Source organism: Pteropus alecto, unplaced genomic scaffold, assembly GCF_000325575.1.
Source record: "Pteropus alecto unplaced genomic scaffold, ASM32557v1 scaffold11, whole genome shotgun sequence".
Taxonomy (NCBI): Eukaryota; Metazoa; Chordata; class Mammalia; order Chiroptera; family Pteropodidae; genus Pteropus; species Pteropus alecto.
In genome coordinates, this window is record NW_006431956.1 from 14,339,977 (window position 1) to 14,346,470 (window position 6,494).

A 6,494-nucleotide genomic window follows, 5' to 3' on the forward strand; every position below is an offset into this window, starting at 1 on the left:
GGAGTTGAACTTGCTTTGAAGATTAGATCCTCCATTTATGAGCTGTTTGACTTTGGACATGTTACTTAACATCTCGGTCCTCTCTGCTTACTGGGAAGTTATACATAACGTACATAATATTTCTGTTCTTTCAGTGGTTACTCTTAAATTTTCAAAGGCATACCTAATTTAAAGTTTGCAAGTCTTCAACATTTTTATGCTTTTCCTAAACAGTAACAGGACAGAAGACTGTTTTTACTCTGATCATTTACAGCTGAGAGTGGCTTGGTATTTTAATTCTGTCTTGTTTGTTTTATGACCAAAATGTGTCACAATCAGTTATTATTTTATCAACTTTTTTAACCAATCAAAACTTTCTTTCTTTCTTTCTTTATTAGGCGAGGCAACCCTTGGTTGAACTCACAGATTGCAAAGACCTTGTCATCTTGCGATCCCTTATTTTTTTATTTTTTTATTTTTTACACCTACAGTGCCTGGTCTTCCTAGGTAGTCTCCCATCCAAGTACTGACCAGGCCCGACTCTGCTTAGCTTCCGAGATCAGACAAGATCAGGCTCGTTCAGGGTAGCATGGCCGTAGACTAATCAAAACTTTTTTGATTAATTACATGCTTGTCAATTTTTTTGTATCACATTCACTCTTTTGGGTTCAATTTCCTTCTTACTAAAATACACCTTTAGAAGGTGCTTTCAGCCAGTGTCTGTTACCAAGAAACTCAGAATGAGACTACTTATGTCTTTGGCTGGCACTCACACTTGAGTTAAAGATTAGCTAGCTAGAGATGGAAATCCAGGCTAACAGTTATTTTCTCTCAATATATTGACAATACTACTGCATGTCTTCTGATTCTGTTGTCGCCTTTAAGAAAACTGGTGATAAGATAGTGGCAATTCTTTCAGAAGCAATTTTTCTTTTCTCCTCAGTTGCTTTTATGATCTATTCATTAACTGTTTTGTTTTTCACTTTCACTGTTGCATGTCTAGGTACGGTCTTGCTGTACTTCCTGAATCTGAATATTCATGCCTTTCATCTACTGTAGAATATTATTAGGCATTATCTTATAAAAAGTTGCCTCTCCTCAATTCTCTCTAGTCTTTCCTTATAGAATTCCTATGTGACATATTTTGGGTCTTTTCTTTCGATCTTTCATATCTCCTATCTTTCCTTTCTCACATCTGTGTTACCTTCTGGGTAAGTTTTCTCAGGTCCATCTTCCAGTTCAAAATTCACACAGATAATAACATTCAATCTGCTATTTATCCTATCGTCTGAATTGCTATCTATTCCATTCAATCATTTCCTTTTTCATTGCTAGACATTTTATTACTTCACTTCTGAAAGTTCCCTTTTATTTTTTTCTTCCCGTGTTGTCTTACCTTTTCTTTGAATACTGTCATTTATGTCTTCAGTCATATTAAGTAGAGTTATTTTATATTCTCTTCCAGATAATTTGTTTACCTTTTGCTGCTATTTATTTTTGCCAGCTGACCTTGCCTATGTGGATTGCTTCCACGTATCCTTTGTGCTTTGGGTTTGCAGGCTCAGGTTAAATGAAGCTTCTTTGTAGGCATCCTGTCTTGGATAAGGTACTTCCTTTAGAGAGGTGTTCAATTTGCTCCCACAAGGTACTGGAGGGTACTGTGGTCTGAGACCAATTTTAATACTAAATTCTCAGGCTGGAGTTTCCAAGACTATGTAGGTAAATTAAAAACCCCAAATTCACATGTGGTAGAGACTCATGTTTAAAACTTCCCACAGGATACTTTACTTTCCCACTCCAGCCCACGCCAAGAAAGGCGAGCTAGTTTCTCTGGGTCCCCCATTAGTAATGGGTGAATTTTTTCACCAAAGACATACACCTTTGAAGGCACTGGCCTTCAACTTCTCATTGTATATGAGTCCAAATCTTTATCGTCTGTCTCTGCATGGGTGTGAAAGTCAGATTACTGAGACTGACACTCCCTCTCTCCAACCCCAACTCCTGGGAGGCACCAGTTCATACTGACATTCTGATTCTCATATACTTCATTTCTGCCCCTAAGATATCCCTTACCTTCCTGTGAGCTCCAGTAAGCATTTAAAAGCCTCTTAAGTCATATTTCACATAACATTTTCGAGTTGTCTATTCCATAAAATTTCCACAATCAAATTATCTCTATTTGGTCTGTTAATCCACATGGATGTATTACTCTACGAAAAAAAAATTTAATGTATAATGCAGTGATAGAACACAAACAGCTACTCATGAGATGTAGCATATCCTTGCATTAGAGTAGCTGAAAAATATGGCCCCATAGGCGAATACACTCTTATAAGAAATAATTGATATTTGATTCTTTGTTAAATAAACGCTGAATACTATGGCATGTAATAAGCCATACATGTAATAAGTTCTCTCTCATGCAACTTCCCGATTTTCTCAACTAAGGTCACCATTTCTTAAAGTCAAATTATCGATAATAATTATATATATGTATTTAATACTTATCTTACATATATTGTAGAAGAAAAATAAAACCAACTTCCTTTTAGATGTTAGCAAATATATTAACATTTCATGAAACAGTAGTTTTGTGGAAAACCTTAGAAAAATCTATAGGAAATAATACATTCAAAGGGCATAAGCTTGAGAGACAGATGGATCTGGGCTCTGATGCCAATCTCTATTATTTTTTGGCTGTGGGACATTAGGTGAGTTAATTAAGCTCTCAGAGCTTTCTATTCTTCATTAATAAAAGAAGAGATGAGAGCTATCTTGGCCAAGTTGCAGTCAGGATTAAATGAGAAGATGAATTCAGCAAATGCTGAATGAACAGTAGTGGAATGCCAGAAGGAAAAAGGAAAAGAGAGAGGGGAAGGAAAACTTGAAATGTTCAGGAATTCAGGTTGCCAGTTCCCTCACTTCATTAAAGATCAGGAGTATATTGGCCGTGCTCTCCAAGTGAATTAGCCTACTGCCAATTTCTAAATAATCTGTGTTACCATATATTGGTATCATTCATGCAAATTCATTTCATGTCTTCTGGGAAGTTTAATATAACAACAAAGACAAGTCAAATTGCCTAGAGCCCTAAGATGTTTGGAGCCATCTATCCCTCAGGAAGGTCTTTTAGTAAACAGTGGAGGGCATCAAACAATGAGACCCCCTCCTGGGAAAAGAGCTCCTAAAGTGACTTACTAATGCTGATGGCTGTGACAAGAGAAACACTACCTCTGAGTAAACTGAACTTTCAACTTTTTTTTCCCATCAAAAAAAAGAAATTTAAGAAAGAATCAGAGCAGGAAGGTCGGAGAGAGTAAAGCTACACGATGCTTTTGACGAGCACCCACAACAATATGCAGAGTCCTGATAGCCTTCCAGAAATTTCTAAAGGAAGAGAAAGAACATTGTAGTGGCCCTTGTTTCTCCTGAGATGTTTTCGAGATGTCTGTTCCCTATGAATTGGTTTGGAGGTATGCAGGAGCCCCAAATACCCTCAGAGGAAAATGACCTAATTCTGTTCCCCTTATTTGGTGATGTTTATTAGTTTGGGGTTTTTTGTTTTGTTTTGTTTTGTTTTTTAATAGGTCTCTGCCCTCTGGAATGTTGAAATTGCTCAAGTAAGGAAAGGGATGGTCAACTCAAGCCTAACCTAAGAACAGCAATTAATTCCTCTCTGGATGAGGACAGTTTATGTGCTATGAGCAGAGAGTTGTTCCCGTCATACTCCAGACTATGAATGTGTTTTTTTTTTTCCCATCCATTTCTGAGGATACTTAATTGGGGGAAAAGCTTGCTCTGCGTGAGCAGATAGGCTTTTATGTCAGGTAACTCTCAGGAGATGATCTGTGTCACTTTGGTGACAGACAAGAGGAAGAACATTTAGTAAGAAGGGAAAGACATCATTCATGGGTCCTACAGGATTTAAGTGTGGGACAAAAGCTAAAATACACAGTGTGTGTGAGAATTGATGAAGGTGGTGAAGATTTAAAGTCTAGTATTGCCTTCCTCCTTCATCAGAACACTGGGTAGGGCCCCTCCGCCCCCATCCCTACTGCCAGCAAAAATCTGTCAATTTGAAAATATTGTTCTAAATGCAGGATTAATGATCACAATGTTACAAGAGTTTTACAAATGCAAATGTTTGTTCTGAACTAGTATCACATAAACATGAGTTTATCATGCTAATAAGTGTTAATGTTTGTTAATAAGTGTTAGAATGTGTGCCTATAAGTTAAAACACAGATAAAATAGAAAGGATGTTTAGAGAAATGGACAGTGAGAGATAGCAGTATTGTTTAATTTGACATGGATTACAATGCTGTTAGTTTCAGCAAGATTGACCATACTATATAGGAAGTCCTAGCCAGTTCAATAGACAATAAAAAGAAATAAAAAACATACAAATTAGAAAGGAAGAAGTAATACCATCTCTAGTCACAGAAGAAATTATTGTCTTCATAGAAAATCCAAAAGGATATTCAAAAAACTATGAGAACTAGTTAAGAGTTTTAAAAAGTCATAGTTTTCAATATACAAAATCAATAATATTTCTAAATACTAACAATAAATAATTGGAAATTAAAATTCAAAGAAAAACTTACCAAATATAATAGGACTGAAAAACATTAAATGTTTAGGTGTAAACCTCAGAGATATGTCTATCTAACATCTGACTCTTGAAAACTAGAAAACACTGATGTTAAATAAGACCTACATAAGTTGGAAAATACACCTTGTTCATGGAAGACTAAATAATGGTAAGATGTTAATTCTTCCCAAAGTGATCTATAGATTCAAAGCAGTCTCAATAAAAATTCTAACAGGTTATTTTGTAAAAATTAACAACATGATTTTAAAATGTATATGGAAAAGCAAAGAACTAAAATAGTTATGAAAAAGGACAAAGTTATAGGACACATGCTAATGTAAGGAAGGGGCGAGAGAACCAAAATATTAAATCAAGCTACATTTAGAGACTGCAATGTACTGATCAGCCCTGCAGCCAGACCCCATGGAAACCTACAGAACAAAGGAAGATTTCTACTGGGATTGCTAACAACCCATTTCCCCACACCATGAAGGAAAATAGGAAAACAGAGTCTTTAAGTCCCGCCTTACACAAAATAAACACAATCATTCATTCCCTATGGCTAAAACCATGGGGAATTTAGAATCAAAGGCTGGGGATTGCCAGCACGCATTCTCCTCACAGACTCATTTCTTTTACACCACATACTCTTTCTTTCCCACCGTATACTCATACCATCAAAAGAAAATAGGTAAACGAGGTCTTTAAACTTTAGTCCATAGAAACCAAGAAAGATACATAAACTGGATTCCCGGAACGCTTGAGTCCCTCTCGTCTTTTTCTCTGTCCCTCTTATTGTCTCTGTCCCTCTCTTTGCCACCATCCCTCTCACTGTCATTGTCTCTGTCTTTCTCACTGTCTTTTCTCTCTAGGATCTCTCACTCTTTGTCTCTGAGAGGAGACCACGCTCTGTCTACGGAGTGTTAACCTTTCTCTAATAAACGTTCTTTTTGACTCTAACTTTGGCACGTACTGGGATCCTTTCTGTGCTTAGTCAAGATTCTCTCTCTCTCTCTCTCTCTCTCTCTCTCTCTCTGTCTCTGTCTCTGACTCTGCCTGTCGGTCTGTCTGTCTGTCTGTCTCTTTCTCTCTCTCTGTGCAGGGCTTGAGCTCCCCCAGCAACTCGGGGGAATTTCCCCTGTTAAGCATCATCTCTACCTGATTTCCAGACTTACGCAGCTACAATAATCAAAACAGTAGAGTACTGACAAAAGGATAAGCACATAGATGAACAGAACTGGATAGAGTGTTCAGAAATAAACCCATACGCACAGAGTCAGTTGATTTTCAAATGATCCTGGAACAATCTGACATTCACGCGCAAGGAAAAGAACCTTGACCTGTACCATACTAATTAACACAATGTGGATCATAGACCTAGATTTAAACCCAGAACAATGAAATTTCTCAAAGAAAACAGAGAACTTCTTTGTGACCTTGAATTAGACAAAGATTACTTAGATACACAAAAAGCATGGTCCCACAAAGAAAAAATTGATAAATTGGAGTTTATAAAAATTTTTATATTATGTTTTAGAAAAAATTATGAAAATGAAAAAACCATTGGCTGGAAAATATATTCAAAACACATTCAAAAACATATTCCTTTATCTAGTAAAACATTTATGGCCAAATATATAAAGAATTCTCAAAACTCAATAATAAGAAAACAAACAACCTAATTTTAAAAATGAACAAGATATCTGAACAAACGCTTCATCAGAGAAGCTATATGGATAGCAAATAACCAAAAAAAGTCTGTTCAACATCATTATTCCTTATGGAAATGTAAATTAAAATCATAATGAGATGCCATCACCTATTGGAACGGATAAGATAATGAAAATTTTTAAAAATAAACAACTGGCAATACCAAGTATTGGTAAAATGTGGAGTAACTGGAACCCTCATACACTACAGGCAG

The 6,494-nt window shown here is 36.3% G+C and overlaps 1 protein-coding gene and 1 pseudogene across 5 annotated transcripts in view; both read right to left on the reverse strand.

Annotated features, from left to right (window-relative positions):
• The window catches only part of PRTFDC1 (phosphoribosyl transferase domain containing 1), an 81,838-nt gene that overhangs the window by 60,980 nt on the left and 14,364 nt on the right, over positions 1-6,494 (reverse strand). The window lies entirely within an intron of this gene.
• On the reverse strand, positions 462-580 carry LOC112475679 (annotated as a pseudogene).